This window comes from Lygodium microphyllum, chromosome 13, assembly GCF_053477565.2.
Source record: "Lygodium microphyllum isolate KBCC chromosome 13, Lygodium_microphyllum_v1.1.10, whole genome shotgun sequence".
Lineage (NCBI taxonomy): Eukaryota > Viridiplantae > Streptophyta > Polypodiopsida > Schizaeales > Lygodiaceae > Lygodium > Lygodium microphyllum.
This window is the reverse complement of record NC_141147.1, coordinates 142,006,821-142,028,387: the sequence shown is the minus strand read 5'-3', so window position 1 is coordinate 142,028,387 and position 21,567 is coordinate 142,006,821. Positions and strand designations below refer to the sequence as shown.

The 21,567-nt window shown below is 42.1% G+C and overlaps 1 pseudogene across 1 annotated transcript; it reads left to right on the top strand.

Annotated features, from left to right (window-relative positions):
- Positions 1-16,037: 16,037 nt before the first annotated feature.
- On the top strand, positions 16,038-20,754 carry LOC148027290 (pentatricopeptide repeat-containing protein At3g53360, mitochondrial-like; annotated as a pseudogene). The gene is made up of 2 exons (XR_015692763.1): positions 16,038-16,937; positions 17,055-20,754. The product of XR_015692763.1 is annotated as a pentatricopeptide repeat-containing protein At3g53360, mitochondrial-like (transcript).
- The last annotated feature ends 813 nt before the right edge of the window (positions 20,755-21,567 follow it).

The window sequence follows — 21,567 nt, the reverse complement described above, 5'->3', positions numbered from 1 at the left end:
ATATAGTGATGACTACAATACCCACATCACTCTCACATACGTAAAGTGAGTGATTGGCTTACCTTGATCCCTATTCGGGTGTCTTAGCATCCTCTTTTGTCTTTCTTAGACTAGGTGTCTTAATAGATAGAATCTTAAACTCTTCGCCTAAGCTTTGCTTAGTACCATCTAAATCCACATTCACATAAGAAAAAGATGATGATGTACAAGTCATAATAGATGAGCATCCAACCTTCTTCTTGCCTTTCCTTGATACTTGTGATATACTTGGTGGAGCGACCTATGATCGTAATCTACCATTCCAAGATCTATCAATGGATCCATGACTAGGAAACTCCTATGGCCCACTAAATGTTTGGATGACTACTGACCTAGTTTCTACATAGCCATACTCTCATGCACATCAGCCCCAAATGTATTTAGCACACTACTATACCAATTCCTCATTTCATCAAAGAGTGTCCCTAATAACTCTCAATTCGTGTATGGTAAGGCTATAGCATTTGTATCCCTCTTTTGCTTAAGAGAATATTCCATAGATGCACGTTTTTTGCTTTGAGATCCAATCTATTGCACAACTCATCAGGAATATGCACATAAATGATACATCATATATGAGAGATTTGGTTTTTGCATGTATACTTCTCCTTAGGTATCACAGTGAGTGTTTTGTTCATAATGTATACAACAATAGCAACTAATTCAATCCAATACTAAATGAGGCAAGTCTCTTTTAGATACGAATGCTCAAGCCACCTTTACAATATGCATATTTTTTCACTCATCAACTCCATTTTGCTGCTATGGAGTGTACCTATATGTAAACTGCCTTTGAATACCATTTTTTGCAAGAAATCAAAAAATTTATTGGAGAAGATCTACCCCTTTATCCAACCTTAGGCATTTGATATGTACCCATGTCTCCTTCTCAACCAAAGCTTTGAAGCTTTGAAAGTGAGTAAACATCTTGTAGAATTTACATGGTAGAGCAGACAAAATCTAAGCAAGGAGTAGAGAACACATAGTAAATATGAGAAAAATAGAGAATGCTTTAATTTCAAACAAAGTGATACAAAGATAGCTCTAACCACCTTTACACTTCCACTATGAAGCTTAGATGGCAATCTTGGCAGATGATAGGTGAAGTGGTTAGGATAGCTAGAAGGACTCTGACTCGGTGAAAGATAGATTAATGATGGCTTTAGAGGAGTCTTCCTTTTATAGCCAGGAAGATAGTTTAGTCGGCAAGTCCAACCATATAATGAACCTTCCCTAGTCAGCCAATGAATATTCTAGGGAATATTCCCTTTACCATTGGGCCAAGGGCATTGTCCTCGAACCCCATTAGGGGGGCTGCTGGCCCCCTTGAGACCCCCCTAGCCAAGGGCCACTTCTACGGCCCTCAAAACCCACAATAGAGGCCCTTGATAACTCCCACACCTTGCAACTCGATGCATTGTGCCTCAAGTTGCTACCAGCATAACTACTCTATCCAACCCAAAGGCTAGATACACAAAGATTACCTTTTTGCCATCCAATCACATAGACCTCATCTACCATACAAGTTAGGACCAACCCAAGGTTTGTGCTCACACATAGCTTCTCCTCATAATGGGGGCCTTACAACTTTGAGCAACATGGATCATTCGTGGCACCTTATGAGGGTGGGGCATTGAGCATATCTAACACCCCCCTCAATGTCCACCCAATAGGTGAACTACATTCTTGGCCCAATGTTGATGAGTCTCTAAAGATGAAATTGAAGAATATCCTTCATGAGAGCTTTGGTGAAGATATCTACTCCATTCTCCTCCATTGGATAGTAGACCAGGTCTACTATCCCATCTTCGATCAAGTCACACACATAGTGATACTAGATCTCAATATGTTTGGTGCGTATATGAAAAACTGAATTTTTGAAAATAGTGATGCAACTCTGATTGTCACATCCTAGCATTATTGGATCTTCATCTTGTACTCCCATATTCCATAAGATCCTCCTTAACCATACTACTTTATATGCAGCAAACCAAGCTGCCTTGTACTTTGCTTCGGTAGAAGATAATGCCACAGTTGGTTGCTTCTTATTGATCCAAGAGAAATTTCCTAAACCTAAAGAGAAACAACATCAAGAAATTTTCATAAAAATGATAAATTTTGAGGCTTTTGTTGTGATTTTGGGGTTCATATGGAGTAGAAATGAATATAAAATCAATTCTCAGCACTTGTGATCAGTCCCAACTCATAAATCAAAAATATCTAAATTTTTATCTAAATAAATGAAGAAAAATAGGGGGAAAAAAAGAGAAAATTTAGATTTTTGCGCTAGAAAAGTAAAAAAAAATATGCTTTGTGTTCATGAGTATATGGCATGGCTGGAGCATGAGGGATAAGCCTCAGTTCAGTCTTCATGTTAAAGTCGATTTTTACCTCTTTTACAAGAAAAACACATGAAAATACCGCTCTCTACACTTATCAATGATACATAACCTAAATGGTAGGGGGAAAGAGGGGATTTGATGCTGATTAGTTGCTGATAATGTTTGAAATTCTGATCTATTTTTTTGTGCATAACATATAGGACGTTTATAAATTAAGTTTAAAAGGGTCAAGCAGCATGAGGATGCTCGGTGTTGACCTCTAGCAAGGCAGCATGACGTGTAGGCTGAAATCATTGAAATACATGTTTGTTGCACTTCACTATGCTGATTTATAAATAATAAAATATTTGAGAACTATGGCATTCACAGCTGCATTGCGCATATCACATGGTGTAATTCCTGGATGCATTGCAATTGGTTTCCTATACATATCACCCACGCTAAGTTGTGAGATACCCAAGCTATAGGCTTAGGCAATCTTGTTCCTTGTGGAAAACTGTTAAGTGAGGAAATATCTTGTCTCATGGAACGTTTTAAAATAACAGTGGAATTTGTGACATTCGTGTTATTTGTTTTAGCGGTGCATCGAGGGGCCAATCCCCGAGGTGTAGGAGAGCTGCAGTGGGGCCAGGGCATTCAATCTGAGGAGTGCCTCCTTTTGTTTGTGCTTACGAGGTGTTTTAACATCGATATATGTGTAGGGACTTCCTCTGAGGAGTGTGGGAAAGGCTTAATTATTGGACTACAATTTAAAACAAACGCAAAATTTACGATAGAAGTTAGGTTAGGGTAGTATGTCCTTAGAGACACTCTTGGCAGCGAGGCCGAGGGGGTGTGTTCTTTGAGTATAGAGAGGCCCGACTAGTGCTTAGAGCCAGTGTCAGGCCCGTTTTAGGTGTCAAGAAGAGGATAGGAAAGAGAGAAGTGGAGAGAGAGAGTGCAGAAGAGAGAGAAAAACTGTAGGAAGAGAGAGAAAGAGAGTGACAAGGAGAGAGAAAGACAGAAAGAGAGAAGAAGAAGCCATGAAAGCTTGGAGAGAGAGGTGAAGATGAAAGGAGACTTGTATTATTATCTGATAGTGAAAAATCAAGTCCCTAACACCTTATATACCAACCAATGTAGCTAGTATTTCCCCATTATTAAATTCCCCTCTCTTACATTCCATCCTGACCCGAAGGTTTTTTGCCCTCAAAAACAATTTGGGCACTTATGATAACTGGGCAGGAGTAGATCAGAGTACTACTCTGCTGCATTATTGCAGGGGTATACTAATGAATGAAGAGGTATTATTGTGTCTGATGGGTCATTGGGGTATGTACGGTACATAAGCCTTATTGGGGAATTATAAAAATGAAAATTTGACCCACATATGTTGAGTAAATGCGAGCTGCAGACAGTGGATAGCAAACTATTTACTACAAGACCTTGCTATAGTAAATCTGAGATAACTTTCTATAGAGAACTCCGATCAAGGCATGCTACACATCAAAATGGAGCTCTTGGTAAGTGCTTTCAGCCCATGTAGGTTGGGTTTGACTATTCAGAGTTTAGAGTAAAATCCGGTGTAAAATAGTGAGTTGTTTGCAATCTTCCTTGCACTAAAATATGGCCATAGATAACCAATCTTCAACCAAAAGAGTCTACCAAAAAAGATAGATGCTGGTCTAAATGAGATCCCAAGCAATCAATTAGCCTCTTGGATCAAAAGGTATTTTGTCATAATGGTTGTCCAACAGAAGAGAATGCCCATCAACCACATACTCCAATCCACTCGGATCAAATGGATATAGTGAAGTATCCCGATAATCAGGTCCATAATTACATCCATAATCTCCCAGATCATAGGGAAGCACAATGCCATCTTCATCTTCATATATGCCCAAATCATGTATATCATCATCATCAAACATATACCAGTCATCGTAACCATGATCAAGGTATTCATTATCAAATGCGTTCAATGGCTGTTGTAAACCTTGATTAAGTGTCAATTGATGCTCAAGAATATCATCATGAGGTTTCTCGAAGAGTCTAAAACCTTCAGCATAACCATCTACATTTGTGAGTATCTCATGTGATTCATCACCTAAGATGTCATCAACTTGTACATCTTGCTCTTCAGTGTTCCCTTCTTGTACATCTTCTTGGTCTTCTTGCTCATCTTCTTATTGATCATGTTGCTCATTATCCTAGTCTTGTTGTTTAGCCTGCTCATTGCTCTCTTCTTCATCATCAGCACTTTGAAAAGAACTCATCATTACATTTGGGTAATCATGAGGTATGAATTGATTGGGATATATGATACCATGGTAGTTATGAACTTGCCGCTAATCAAAGCTAGAAGAGTACCGATAAGCATGATCATTATTATCACGTCCATAAGAACTAGGCAGCTAAACTAAGAAATGTTCACATGTATAATCATGAGTATGTTGCTGAAAAGGTAGATGCTCATAAGCATAAGCATGTTGCCCATAGTAACCATTTTGTTTCCAAGGTTTAATGGAGTGATACTCTGCATTATGACATGGTACATCATATCTATAAGCATTAACATGCTGTCTAGATGTACTTGCATATTGCTCATGTTCGTTTGCATCTTGCTCTTGTCCATATTCATAAGATGCATGCAGGTCATAGTATGTACCATCAACATATACATGTTGGCCATAAGCATAAGCATTGAGTGCATAATGCCCATGAGAATTTACATTAACTGATGGGAAGGTGGTTCTTTCAATATGTACATGTGACCGATCTTCTTGCTCTTTTCCCTTCATTTGGAATTCCATCCACTTAGTGAGCTGGGCAAGCAACAAGGGTGTCCATAGTGGTCCTCATTTGACCAATGCCTTCTATCAATTCTCTATGCCTCTCAACATACTTTGTCTCATGCAAACTGAGGATGTTAGTGAGTGCGCTGAGGCTCCCCACGTCATGAGAGTAATCTTCATCTTCCACCTCAAGGTTAGTTTCAGCCCTCGGGGCGTGTGCATCCCTTATTTGTTGCTGGAGGTCATCATTTGCCTTAGTTTTTCCCCTATTCCCTGCCATGGCTAAGTGTAGTCCCGTTAGACCCCCACTCACTATTATGCTCGTAACTTGAGCTAGGGAGCTCCGATTGACCTATTTTTTTGTTCAAGTTGAAGCCAAGGGTGTCCTCTTCAAACTGAGCATAAGCACATTGCTACAGGATTAGTATAGAAATTCTGTAATAGAAAATCTGTAGCTGTTTTATGCAGTCTATTAGTGTCGCAAAATAGCGACGTAAATAGCAACGCCCCACAAAGAAAAAAAAGCAGGCCGAAACCCGAGCGCGTTTCATTTCGCACATTCGTGAAACTTTTCGAGAGGGAGAGTGAGAGAGAGAGCAACCGTTTTGCATAGAGAGTGAGAGAGGGAGAGGAAGAAGGCTTGTCACCGCTGCCACCACTGCCACCGCCATCGTTCGCGAAGGAGATGAGGAGCCGGTCCTAAACTAGTGCACAAGGCTTAGTGCAAGAGCATTGCTATGGATGAGACTTTGTATGCATGAGGCTATATGCACAGGGTTGTATTCATGAGTCTATGTGCATTGGGGTTCTTCATTTGGTGCAAGGTTGTGTACAAGACTATAGGGACTCTACATGGGGGTGTGGGTGTTTGTGTGCATGGGGGTTCAACTTGTAGGTGCACATGCATTGCACACGGGGTGCATGAGGGTGCACATGTGCACTAGTCTCTATGTATAGGGTTTGTGCACAAGGGTTTTTGTTTATTGTGCACTAGAGTATGAGAGGGCAAGTTATCGTGCATGAGAGTGATAGTGTGCACAAGATCCTATAAGTACAAGAGGCACGTGCATGAGAGTCTCTATGTGTACGAGACTCTATGAACGGTTGTGTGCATCTTGGTTTTTAGTGCAAGAGGCTATGCATTTAGTGCAAGGTTTCTGGTTCATAAGGGTTGGTTGGTGAATGATAGTGTATGTGTGGGAAAGTTGATGTGTAGGAGGCTTGTGTATACAGATTGTGTGCATGGGGATGTGCACACTAAGCTCTGTGCACAGGGCTACGTGTCTATGTAGTGTAGAGTGTCCTAACTATGTACACACATGCACTAGTGGTCTAGTTGTGTGCACAAGTGCACTAGGTTGTGTGCATATGTGCATGTGGGTTGGCATCCTGCATAGGGGTGGTCGCAATGCATTAAAACTAAGTCATCGAGTGCAAGAAGGTGGAATTAAAAGGATGGAGACACCACAACATTAAATAATGTGCAAACAAGAATATATGAGCCATCTCCCCCTCCCCCCTCAACTCAATGCATTCAATGCCCACTAGTCCCTTCCTAACTCTCCTTTGACTTTCCCTTCCAAAAAGGGAAGGTGTCATAGATCCAAAGAGTGTGATAGTGTGCACAAAACCTTATGCGCACAAGACATGTGCATGAGAATTTTTGTATGTTCGAGACTCTTATGTATCGTTGTGTACATATAGGGGCTAGTGTGCACTAGTGCACAAGTGATTCTATGTGTGTGTGAATAAATGCAAGGGGGTCATGTGCATGGTGTTCCTAGTGTGCAAGCCTAGTGTACTATGACTATAATGCATGAACGTATGGTCTATTAGAGTGGGGGGTGCATCAAGCTGTGCACATGGATGTGCACAAGGTGCCAGCAGGTGCACAAGGTCCTAGTACACACAAATTTTAGTGCACAAGTCTAAGGAGTACTACACTAGTGTATGGGCGGGGGGGGGGGGGGGGGGGGGGGTTGTGGTGCACCAGGTCCTAGTACACACAACTCTTAGTGCACAAGTCTAAGGAGTACTGCACTAGTGTATCGGGAGGGTTGTGGTACACCAGGTCCTACTACACACAACTCTTAGTGCACAAGTCTAAGGAGTATTGCACTAGTGTATCAGGGGGGTTGTGGTGCACCAGGTCGTCCTACTACACACAACTCTTACTACACAAGTCTAAGGAGTACTGCACTAATGTATGGGGGGAGTTGTGGACTAGCACATGGGGGTGTGCATATGGGCCAGTGCATGAGGTGTTAGGTACACAAGGTCCTAGGTGCACACAACTCTTAGTGCACAAGTCGAAGGAGTACTCCGCTAGTGTATGGGGGGTTGTGGACTACTACATGGGGGTGTGCACATGGGCTAGTACATTATGTTCAATGATAAGGACAATTGTGCCACAGGGTCTCCATGTGGTTGAGTGTGGTGGCTATTTCCTACTCCTTACCTAATTCCTTATCCCAAAGAATAATTTAATAATGCAAGACAAGGTGGACGAGTTTAGATTGAGGAAGATTTAATAATGGAGAACTGGATGGGTAAGTGTCGTACCCTCCACAATCCAAAATTAGGGTTACTATGCTTTGTTCAAATGGATACCACTGTAATTATTTTCATTCTTGGGAGCCTATGTTTTGGCATTGCTTTCGTATATTGCTCTACTACCCTATGCCTATCTACTCTACCTGCTCTTTGTACTAAAATCACTCACTCCACTCTATGGCTCTCTGTCTCTATGGCTCTATGGCTCTATGGTAGGCCATGGATCATTCTCAAACCATTATTTCCACAGGCACCTCCTCTTAGACACTTTATTCTAGCTCTAAACATCATATAATAAATTGCTAACTAATCACCCAACCCCATCCTAACTATGGACGATGACCGGAGATGCTTGGCATCCCATACATATGTGGAGTTTTGATCTTGATACTACAAGCTGTGCATATGTGGCTATGCAATATCCAATGGTGCTCTACATCTTATATTTTATGATGTATCTTTTTAAGTACTAAATTTGACTCTGCAAGCCATGCATATATGGCTATGTAGCATCTTGGGGTGCTTTTACTTTGCCAATAAATTATAGTGTCATGTGGTATATGTTATGTTGTCCCACATTTCATAGGGCACCCACAACATGTGATATGCATGTGTCATCTCACACATCACCATCACATCCGATTCTTGATGTTTGTCCTTATGATGGGATAGCCATATATATGCAGTCACACAGTCCATATCATGATGAGTGTTTACATTGGCATGATACACTATAGCCCAAGTCGCTATAAATATGTGGCATACACACTCCAATTAGATGTGATCTCTCACTGCATTTTCACCATGCATATGTTGGCACATATTCCATACCAAGACACTTGATCACACTAGCTTGATATGCTAAATAATGCTACAGTATGTAATTTGATTAGATATGGTCACTCATTGCATATGTACATGACATACATGCATGTATGCCCATATAGTTTATTACCCAACTGCACATACACCTACATTGAACTTACATGCTGAGGTGTATGCCCTCACACATTAATGGATTGACACTTTAACATGACATATTGTGTGCAAATAATCGATCAATAACATGTACTACTCCTTTGGCTACCTTGATTCCTACCAAAAAATTACAGTGTCATGTGGTACATGTTATGTTGTTGCATTGCATATAGCACCCATAGCATGTGATATGATTGCATCATCTCACACATCACCATCACATCCCATGATGTATGTCCTTATGATGGGATAGTCATATATACACAGTGACACAATCCATGTTGTGATGCATGTCTACACTGGCATGATATATTATAGCCCAATACATGTTGTGATAGCCATATATACGTAGTGACACAATCCATGTCATGATGCATGTCTACACTAGCATGATATATTATAGCCCAATACATTATAAAAATGTGGCATGTTGCGATACATAGTCTAGTTAAATGTGATCTCTCACTAGAAAATTGCACCATGCATATGCTGGCACACATTCTATATCAGGATGCTTGATCATAGTAACATGATATGTTGGATATTGTGGTATGCAATCCCATTAGATATGGTCACTCATTGCATATGTACCCAACATACATGCATGTATGCCCATATAGTTTATTATGCAATTGCACATATACCTACACTAAACTTGCATGCTAGGGTGTATGCCCTTGGATCTTAACAGATAACAGATTGACACTTTAACATGACATGTTGTATGTAGATAATCCATCAACAACATGTACTACTCCTTCAGCTGCCCAAATTCGTACTCTTGCCATAGACACCCAATGGTTGTAACTACCCAAGCACTTACAACCAAGGGGTACCCTCTTTCTAGCTAAATATCCACTCCACTTCTATATCCTTTGTAAAAAGGAGGACACACTCCTCTTCATCTAAACCCGATTTATATAGCCCCCCCCCCCAACATGGATGTTTCCTTCCTACTCATATTGTTGATGGCATTCACTAAGGACCTTCTCCTAATCTATAACAGCAAACCTCTAGCAACTCCTCAACAATATTGGCTCCACAAAGCTAACCTCTGTATATGGGTGGAAAGGGATGGCAACTAGGACTCGAGAATTGACACTTGTGACACATGACTACTTATTAGTACTTACTAATATGTGGGCTTGTTCAGATCATATAGGTACCCCCAATTCGCTCCTTTACCCCTATCTCGGCATACTTTTCTAGGACCTCAACTTGCTAAATATTTTAAGACAAAACTCTTTCACAAATTCTTGTTTTATTCATAATTTGTTGTTGGGTTATCGTATAATAATATGATGGAAGGAGGTCATTATTGTCCAAAAACTTACTTGAATCTTTACCATACGTTCTACTTTCAAGTTTGTTAATGTCTCCTAGTAATAGGCACACGCGCACACACTCACGCACGCATGCACACACGTGCACACACGCGCGTGCACGCATGCCCACGTGCATGCACACGCACACGCACACACACGCACACGCATGCACACGCACGCATACAGGCACACGCACGCGCACGCGCACGCGCACGCACACGCACGCGCACGCGCACACACACACACACACACACACAAACTATGTTACAAGCTCATGCTCTCAAGGAGCCCTTAAGCTTCCTTACAACTAAAGACTCAAAACTTTTGAACATCCTAACATAGCTTATAGTTCCCAGATTAAGATTATGAGACATTTATCCCCTTGTAATCCAAAAGAGCATCTCTCAAGTGACGTCATTTTGGAGCTATGGTTCATACTCTCTTCTCTCCTCTCAAAAAAGAAAAAGAAATTTCAACTTGTTATCTTGGTTTCATATTCCAAAATAAGTTTTCTATGTTGGATCTAAATGGGAAAAAATAAAAACCTCACTTGTGTGCCTTGAGAAATTGAGGAGTTGTTCCTGCAAGGGCTTCCAGTCGGGAATATTTTTTTAAAAAGTACACAAGAGAAAATGGTTTTTAGAAAAAATTATAGGCCACATGGGAGGGTTTTCAACCCCCCCCCCCCCAATAAAAATAAAAATAAATTAAAACTTCAAAATTCTAGTCTCCCTTCTAAGTCAATCAATAGCTCTATTGTTCCTCCTCTTGTCACCTTCTTTGCACCACCCAGTGTGCTCTACTACCAAGAACTCTTTTGTAGCTTTTGCAACTCCCCATAGCCTTCTCAATAGCACAATCTGTGCTTTTACGCTTTGCTAGCACTATAGAAATGTTGCACAAGAGTAGTCCCTACTTATACCTTTGATGTGACTAGTCCCTATTATGGTGAGAGATCACAAAAAATCTAGTCACCAACATTTTGCTTGACTCTTGCCAAAATAGTCAATGGAAAATATGGTTCTAAATCTTAGTTGTGATTTTCATGATAGCTTTGCATGTGCAGGAACCTTTAGCAGTTAAATGTTCGAAGGCTTTGCAAATGGGAGGATAATGAGATGTTAGACATGCACTTCTCATAAAATAAAACACAATCATCAGAATCTCTCACATCTGGCTATCCAACTTGCCTTGTAGAAGAATGCATTTTCACAAACTGTGTGATAGCATTGAAGGGTTTGTTGCTGGGATCAAAATCTTATCATAAGTAAAGGGCACATATTCTTGTACCTACATGTTGGATGAAACAAGAAATTGTTAGTTTTAGCAAATCATTCAGTTTCAGGATGAATATGTATGAATTTGCTAAGAATTCATAGTATTGTGCAATACACCTCTGTCACTTCAAACTATTGCCTTGCTAGTCCTTTGACTATCATATGATGGTTTCGTATGTCATGCATGACATCATCTTGTAAGTTGCATCATAGTTAGATAACTTATTTTGTGCATACAAATGTCTTTTGAGTACATTGTGTTGCTGCATGCTCTGCAGTACAAACAATGCTTGGTATTTGTGGCCAAATGAACTGATGAAATAAATGTCTACAATAAACAATGCAAACTTGTTGCTCCTCTAAATGTGCTTGCTCAGCCCCACCACTAAGGAAACTGTCTCTATAGGTCACACCATTATGAATGATTATGCATACAAATACCAATGGCATGCTATTAGTTCATATGTAAAACAACTTGGGTTGTGTGGAGGGGATTGGACATGCACATTGAACACCATACCCAAGCACTTAGTAGGGGGCATGTGGACATGGGAGAATGCATGCATAATACTTGCCCCCATTCTAGGATTTGATGCAATAGCTTGATGGAGTTGGTATTGCTAGCTTCCCACTGTGATTGGGTAGTGCAAATCCTTGATGGCAAGGCGATGATAATGTCACATTGACAGGCAACGGTATAGACAAGCCCATTTGAGGAATGGTATGGGAGAAAGTATTGAGTGGAATGCTTGAGGCAGGTGAGAAAGTGCTAGTTGGACCTCTCCAGGGCCTTTGTGGAATTATGTGGGGGGGGGGGGGGGGGGGGGGGGGGGGGCACTTGGGAAGTGTGGAGTACCAAATCCAAAACCAAATGGTCGCACAATAGAGAAAGGTAGGTTGGTACGATGGGCAACATGCATTCCTAGAGTGTTATGAAGGCCAAATGTAGAGTGGAAGGGAGAAACAATAGTGTGATCTTTGAGTTGAGATGATGGCACAAAAGAGTCATCTAGCACCTCAACCTCATCATGTGAGACCACTCTTGCTATCCTTGAATGAAAACATTTATGTTTTGATGGTTATAGAAGAACTTTTAACTCCATGGTTTCAACAAACACAAGTAGCAAGACTATGAAAATGAAATCACTGACATATTTTAGCAAACATCTTTGCCATCGGAAATAATGTACAACCTAAACAAATTGGATACATACGTCTAATGATCAAGTAATTTTCGTGTTATCCCATGGGAGAGAAAAAATGCTAGCTAGTACTCTTGTATAACAAGAAGAATAGGATTATAAGACATGTCGTGATGCATAGCAAGATTAAAGTTAGAAATTAAACCAGGAGATGTATGTAGTGCATGAATTTGATTGCACTATTCAATGGTTGTCCAAAAAGGTCAGTGTCTCATTCAAAACTGAAAATTTGATAACATACTGTAATACCCCCGTATACGAATCCCCCCCTACAATTTTAATAAAAATTAGTTTAAATTTTCTAATCCCACCCCCCAGCCGCCGCCGAACAGGTGGTGAGGGGAAGGAGGTTGACGACGATGCCAAGGCGGGAGGAAGGGAAGCTGGCGAAGCTGACAAGGTAGAAGAGGGCGACAACGGCGCCAACACTAACGACGTGGAGGAGATGCGACGGCACCAACGAAGTAGAAGTCAACGGAGATGACAATAAGGGGGAGGGGCACACGTGTGCCACCTCACTCCTCCCCTCACTATCTGTTCCCTGCCCCCCCCCCCCCCCCCCGCCGGCCTGAGAGAGAGAGAGAGGGAGGAAGAGAGAGGGAGAGAAAGAGAGAGGTGAGAAGGGAGAGAGAGAAGAAGAAGAAGAAAGAAAGGTGAGAAGAGAGAAGAAGAAGAAGAAGGAAGAGAGGTGAGAAGAGAGAGAAGAAGAATATGAAGAGGAAGGAAGAGAGGTGAGGAGAGAGAGAGAGAACCCCCCAAAAGGTTCTTTTCCTCTCCTTAGAGGGTGGCCACACACACTTTTCTTTTTCTTAGTGGATTCCCTATCCCACGAGGCGACTTCCCCCCAATTGTTTCCCCCTTCTCTTAGGCAAGAGACTGTTGAAAACCCTGCGAAGGTTGCGCCTAGGAACGAGGAAGATTGGGAATGGCCCCGAAGCGGAGAATATTGAGTGCGGGAGAAAATCCCATAATCCGCAATGAAGCCTCGGGCAAGGACATCACTACCAATCCAACTGCAGTACTGGTTAAAAGTAATGCATTTTCAAATTTACGAATGCTTGCTTTGATTTTCGCATGAGATGCATTAGACCATACTATGCCATATGATGATGGTTTAATTGAAAGGATAAAGTTCATCCTAAATATTCGAAAGATAAAGTTGCAAAGTGCGGGTATCAAGAGAAGTAAACTAGATGCTATGCGACAAGTTCATACATAGCATAATAGCATTCCAAGGTAATGTTGACTTTCCTTTCGTTAAGATAATAGATATGTATTTCCCTATATTGAAAGTATGATGTAGCTTGCACGCTTGATGGATTGCATGGTAAGTAATTTAACCTAGGGGAAGATCAATCTCGAATCTCTAAGATCTTTGCCCTCTCGTTGATATCACAAACTATTAGTTCACTGGGATCTTGATATTATACATAGTTAGCGCAACAATCATACGGGCAAAAACTAAGATGTCTTGGGGTCCGTTTGGCAACATAGCCTTCATCAACCCAACTCGGGGATTAAGCTAGGTGCAAACTACAATTCCAAGCTTCAAAGGCAAGTGGAGAGCTCTAGGGATTAGGAAACCCTAAGTCGACGAAGGAAAGATCGATGCTTTTGTACTTGTTGGGAAGAAGGCTAGGTTATCGATCAATGTAAGTGATTAATAAAACTTATGTATTGTGCAGTGTTTGAAACCTTAACATATGCCTTAGTCGAAAGAAGGGTGTGTTAAGTAAATTTTACATAGAACTGCTCCTGATCCCAAGGGGGAGAGCAAATACGCGATGAAAAGGTTATCGCGACTATTCCTGCAATGTTTAGAAAAGGATACCATTGTTTTTGTTGATTGATCAAATAACGTCCTAAATGCTTTTACATTCAACTAATTGTTGGATTGTGGTTTGGATGATTATTCCAAGTGCTTATGATTGTTGGAAAATTCATGGCACGGGTTAGTGATGACAAGTTGCCATGGGGAATAAATGAATGTTTTCTTTGAAGATGATATCAGGCTGATTGCCTTGATTGTGCTTGGTTCTTAATTGGATTAATTAAGGAAGGATATTTTGTGTGGGTGGATCATCTCCAAGATCACGCTGTGTTTCAACCCGAGAGGGCACTACTCGATTCACGGGCAGAAGGTCGAGTGGTGAAAAGACCAACCACGGAAATTGTCTCTCACTCTTAGGCCGCTTGGGGTCAGTGGAGCTCTGGACACCCCTTGCCTGTCTGAAACGGAGTTGAAGACTGCCGTGAGCCCAACGTTTGTGGCGTTTGGAAGATCTTATTCTAGATAATGGATGTAAATTATGGTGCCATGTGATTTGGACCGGGTACTTCTGTTGGACAGAAGGGATATATAATTTCTCCTGTATGAGTAAGAGGCAAAGATTAACTTGAAGATAAGTTAAGGAACTTGTTTGTCAAAAGGATTGCTTGCTCTGTTTTTGTGTCTGTGCTGTAAGTTACGCGAACAAACCATGTTCCCTAAAAGGCTTAATTAAGGAAGCCGATTTTGAATGTCACACATAAATGTGATAGGACCTAATTAGATAACCAAAGAACACCTACTAAGGGAAGCGGGTGGGCGGAACCCCCCAACGGGTCTGTCCTATGGCAGGGTGGTCTCAGAGAACTGGGAGGCTTCTCACAAGGTTTTACCGACATTTGACCCTTAAGTACTGTTAGGTCAAAACCCCGACTCATGCCATTTTAGGGGACCACAATGGGACTATGCCCTACGAGCAGAGAGGTTGATCGGCACATCCATCTCGTTTCCCATTCTCTTTGAACCAAGTGCGGCATGGATCTACTTCGGCTTGGGTATCTCTGCATAAAGTAGAATGTCCAGGTGCTAGAATGCTGTCAGGAGACCTTGACCACTGGGAACCCGTGACATTCCATGGGAGTGCTGGACGACGTCGCTTAGACTTGATGGACCACTAAAAACGCGCTTGGACAGGGCGGACACGTTACACATACTTAATCGAGAATTCTGAGTTCAAATGTTGACAGTTTCTCGTTCACTGTGTGTGATTTTTAGTACGTTTTTTATTACGGAATGCCTCATCCACATACCATGTGCCAATGTCTATGAAACATGGTAGCAAGTATTGATGATGCATGCCTATTTTCCGCAAGTCAAACGAATGTGTAAAACAACAACATGCATGCATCTATGCCTATTGTGCAATTTGTATTCGATGACGTGACACATTTATAGTCAAAACCAGGAACTGGGATTAATAGGTTGTGCATGTGAATAAAGCATCCGATTCGTATGGATGAATACCTGGAGATAGCTATTGCAATCGGTGAAACACCGAGGTGTTGCAATTCAAATAATCCTTTTTTGATTTAATCAAAATTAGGCTTGCCAACAACTTATCAAAGTTAGGAAGAATGAGTACACATCACGAATTAAATCTAAGGCAATTACTCATGATGGCAAGGTCACGAGAGGAGGAGTTGGAATCCATGGTGGACATCGATTACAAAGGGTGCTCACAAGCCATTACTTGTGGTACTTGAAGAGGTGAAATGCACATGGTGGTACACAAAGTGTTGCACCTCAGATATTGATGGTTTGATGAGATTAGAAATAGGCATACCAACACCACCTGACAGTTAGGAACCATTAGCTGATAGCATGAAATCAATTGAAGGCAACCTCTTCTATTTGCAAAGGTTATTACAGAAGCTGGAGTTAGTGGTGATCGATGATTCAAGAGGATGCACTCAGGCTGTTGCGAGTGGTGCAGGCAATCTCCTCACTGCGCATGAGAAACATACGACGGGTGAAAGGGAGAAGGAGAGCTATGAAGGAAGATTGTTCGACATATCAAATGCAGAAGGACAAAAATAGAATTATGGTTTGTAGATGATTGGATCGAGAATGCTTACCAGGATGGTACCCGCAAGTAGCAACAGATTCCTTTCCATCCTTTGCGATGCTCACTGTGGTGATAGAGGAGTCTCAAAGTAGGTCGTTCAAAAACCTTAGATGCAGAGGTGTAGGCCAAAATCGAGGACAATGATGCAGACGATAAATGGGAGACAGGGCAAAACGGAGGAGGAGGTGGCGGCGAATTTCTAGTCAACCTATAAAAGTGGGAGAAGGCGAGGAGGGCAGTTGTAGCGTCGCTCAGCGATGCTATGTGCGCCGGTGGACCACTATTAAGTGGGGCAAAGAACATCAAACACAAACCCAAATTAGATATGGAAAAGCGGAGTCACGTGGGAATCTTCTGTTTTGGGAGAGGGTTCTGGGTGAGAAAATAACCCATGGCTTGTTTCCAATCCATTCCGTAGTCTCAGCAGAGAGCCCGTCTTGCAGTCCATGGCTCCCCTTTGCATTCAATCGAACATCAGGGAGGTGAGGACGGAGTCCTTATGGACGCAGTACTTCAAAGATCCCTCGCAGTGGTGGGACAATCGCAACAGCAAGGTTAGTTGCCCCAATATATCTGATTACAACGTATTCAGCCTCTGCAAAACATGAAATCTTGGCAGCTCTAAGAGACATGGCTTTGTTTTTTTTGCTTTCACCCCACTGCAACCGCAGGCCAGGGCAAGGTCTCCGGATTTCAAGCACAAAGTGACAGCAGAGGCCTTGTGGTTGGATTGCCGGTACAATCCAACCTGGGTTTTTGAAGAGCTCAGAAAAATGGAACCAGCATCGACACTTGAATTGAGTGAAGGGGAGGCTCGAGAGGAGAAAGGAGCTGTCTTTCCAGAGGAGATTGCTCATATTGTGGGACTTTTGAAGGCTTGTGCAAAGCAAAAGGATCTATTCAAAGGCACAAGGCTACATGAGGACATTCGCAAGTGGGGGTTGCTTGAAAGAAGCCCCTATGTTGCAACCGCTCTAATAACTATGTATGCTAAATGCGGTGCTCTTGCAAAAGCACAACAAGTGCTTGACAAACGTACTGTTCATGATAGATTCTCTTGGACTGCACTGATTGCAGGATATGCACAAAATGGCCACGGTGAGGAAGCCCTAAAATGCTTTGATAAGATGCGGCATGAAGGTCACTTTCTTGATTCAGTCACCTTTACATGTGCATTGAAAGCCTGTGCCAATGTAGGTGCACTTGATAAGGGCGAACAAATTCATGAAGAGATTGTTAGGTTGGGGTTGTTGGAGGGAGATGTTGTGCTTGGTAGTGCTTTGGTGGACATGTATGCCAAGTGTGGTGCATTTGCAAAAGCAGAAGAGGTCTTGGACGAGCTTCGTGTCCGTGATGTATTCACTTGGAGTGCACTGATTGCAGGGTATGCACGGCATGGGCAAGGGAAGGAGGCATTGAAATGTTTTGATGCAATGCGACATGAGGGCCACTCCCCCACTGCAGTCACCTTCATTTGTGCCTTGAAAGCATGTGCAGATGTAGGAGCAGTTGTAAAGGGTGAAGAAATTCATGATGAGATAAATAGATTGGGGTGGTTGAAGAGAGATAGTGTGCTTGGTGATTCTGTGGTGAATATGTATGCCAAGTGTGGTGCATTTGCAAAAGCAGAGGGAGTGTTGTATGAGCTTCCTGTTAGGGATGCTGTCTCTTGGAGTTCGCTTATTGCAGGATATGCACAGCACGGAAAAGGTAAGGAAGCATTGAAATGTTTTGACAAGATGCAATGGGAGGGTCACATTCCTGATGCAGTCACCTTTTCGAGCGCCTTGAAAGCATGTGCTGACATAGGTGCCATTGACAAGGGTAAAGAAATTCATGAAGAGATTGTTAGGCTGGGGTTGTTGGAAGGAGACGTTGTGCTTGGCAGTGATTTGGTGGATATGTATGCCAAGTGTGGTGCACTTGCGAAAGCACAAGAAGTGTTAGATGAACTTCCTGTGCGGAATGTGGTCTCCTGAAGTGCACTAATTGTAGGGTATGCACAAAATGGCCATGGTTATGAAGCTCTAAAATGCTTTGATAGGATGCGGCACGAAGGTCACTTTCCTGATTCAGTCACCTTTACATGTGCATTGAAAGCCTGTGCCAGTGTAGGAGCACTTGATAAGGGCGAACAAATTCATGATGAGATTGTTAGATTGGGATTGTTTGAGACATATATTGTACTCGGCAGTGCTTTGGTGGACATGTATGCCAAGTGTGGTGCATTTGCAAAAGCAGAAGAGGTCTTGGACGAGCTTCGTGTCCGTGATGTATTCACTTGGAGTGCACTGATTGCAGGGTATGCACGGCATGGGCAAGGGAAGGAGGCATTGAAATGTTTTGATGCAATGCGACATGAGGGCCACTCCCCCACTGCAGTCACCTTCATTTGTGCCTTGAAAGCATGTGCAGATGTAGGAGCAGTTGTAAAGGGTGAAGAAATTCATGATGAGATAAATAGATTGGGGTGGTTGAAGAGAGATAGTGTGCTTGGCGATTCTGTGGTGAATATGTATGACAAGTGTGGTGCATTTGCAAAAGCAGAGGGAGTGTTGTATGAGCTTCCTGTTAGGGATGCTGTCTCTTGGAGTTCGCTTATTGCAGGATATGCACAGCACGGGCAAGGTAAGGAAGCATTGAAATGTTTTGACAAGATGCAATGGGAGGGTCACATTCCTGATGCAGTCACCTTTTCGAGCGCCTTGAAAGCATGTGCTGACATAGGTGCCATTGACAAGGGTAAAGAAATTCATGAAGAGATTGTTAGGCTGGGGTTGTTGGAAGGAGACATTGTGCTTGGCAGTGCTTTGGTGGATATGTATGCCAAGTGTGGTGCACTTGCGAAAGCACAGGAAGTGTTAGATGAACTTCCTGTGCGGAATGTGGTCTCCTGGAGTGCACTAATTGTAGGGTATGCACAAAATGGCCATGGTTATGAAGCTCTAAAATGCTTTGATAGGATGCGGCACGAAGGTCACTTTCCTTATTCAGTCACCTTTACATGTGCATTGAAAGCCTGTGCCAGTGTAGGAGCACTTGATAAGGGCGAACAAATTCATGATGAGATTGTTAAATTGGGATTGTTTGAGACATATATTGTACTCGGCAGTGCTTTGGTGGACATGTATGCTAAGTGTGGTGCACTTGCAAAAGCACGGGAGCTCTTAGATGAGCTTCCTGTCGTCGATGTAGTCACTTGGAGTGCACTGATTGCAGGGTATGCACGGCATGGGCAAGGGAAGGAGGCATTGAAATGTTTTGATGCAATGCGACATGAGGGCCACTCCCCCACTGCAGTCACCTTCATTTGTGCCTTGAAAGCATGTGCAGATGTAGGAGCAGTTGTACAGGGTGAAGAAATTCATGATGAGATAAATAGACTGGGGTGGTTGAAGAGAGATAGTGTGCTTGGCGATTCTGTGGTGAATATGTATGCCAAGTGTGGTGCATTTGCAAAAGCAGAGGGAGTGTTGTATGAGCTTCCTGTTAGGGATGCTGTCTCTTGGAGTTCGCTTATTGCAGGATATGCACAGCACAGGCAAGGTAAGGAAGCATTGAAATGTTTTGACAAGATGCAATGGGAGGGTCACATTCCTGATGCAGTCACCTTTTCGAGCGCCTTGAAAGCATGTGCTGACATAGGTGCCATTGACAAGGGTAAAGAAATTCATGAAGAGATTGTTAGGCTGGGGTTGTTGGAGGGAGATGTTATGCTTGGCAGTGCTTTGGTGGATATGTATGCCAAGTGTGGTGCATTTGCTAAAGCACGGGAAGTCTTGGATGAACTTCCTGTGCGGAATGTGGTCTCATGGAGTGCATTAATTGCAGGGTATGCAAGTCATGGCCATAGTGCAGATGTATTGGACTGTTTTGAACAGATGCAATGTGAGGGCGTGTCTCCAGACCCAGGTGCCTTTGTTTGCATGCTCAATGCATGCAGTCCCTCAGGTCTACTGGATGAGGGCCAAATGTATTTTATGAAAATGAGTGCCAAATTTGGTGTCACACCAGATGTAGAGCACCACTGTTGTATGGTTGATCTCTTTGGTCGTGCGGGGGAGTTTAACAAGGCTTTAGCAGTTATTGAAATGATGCCACCTAGTGATTATCTTCCAGTCTGGATGGCTTTGTTGGGTGCTTGTCAGAAGTGGAAGAATGTGAGGCTTGGGAGACTGGCTTTTGATCGTATCCTTCAAATAGATAAAACTGATGCTTCAGCCTACGTCTGTATGGCTAATATTTATGCAGCAGCTGGAATGCAAGAGGATGCTGGGGAGATTGAAGTCATGCGAGTTGCAAATAAGGCTTGGAAGAAGCCAGGATGTTGTTGGTGGATTGATGGCAAAGGAAACAGTCATTCCTTTTTAGTTGGGGACAAAAAGCACCCGTTGATATTGATCTTAGGTTTGCACTAGTTCTATGATTATTTTAAATGTCACATGAGATCCAAGAAATAATGATGTTGAGCATCTGGACCCATTTTAGGAAATTGATGTATCCAAGACTCCAAGATACTCATAAGGATTTTAAGGAAAGAGATTGAATAAGGGAATGGTTGCTCATGGCCAAGAAGACATGAGGTCAAGGGGTTTTTACATGAGAACTCTTGAAGTAGTGGGAAGATCTCAACACTTTTAAAGTATATCCAAGTCTTGAGAAGCTCTACCATGAAAACTTGTCTTTATAAGCTTCAAAAATGCTCAATCCTTACAAGCATGTGAATGGGGAATATAGGAAGGATAAAAATAAAAATTTAACCCTTATACCATAAATTCTTCAATAAAGAAATATCTTGGCTTTAACCTTAGTCATAACACTTGAGAGGAGTTGTAACTTGCTTCATCAATAACCCAAGTCTTCATCGGCACACTTGGGTTCTTCTTCAACAATTCTCATCACCAACATGGCTTTCTACTTCTAAGGTCTTGGCCCCAATGCTCCTGAAAGCCAAATATAATATCTTTAATTAGTCTACATTCTCTTATATTTTCACGTCTATCCATGCCAGGTTGAAAGGCCTGATAGGAACGATGATAATATTGCACTCTTTTTTATAATTTATTGAAAATGATGAGAAAAAGAAAATAAAAAGAAAAAGGAATATGCACCCATAAGCACTACATGACACTTAGGGGTTCCCAATTTAGATGCGCTGAGTGGTCTCAATTGGTTAGCTTTGTC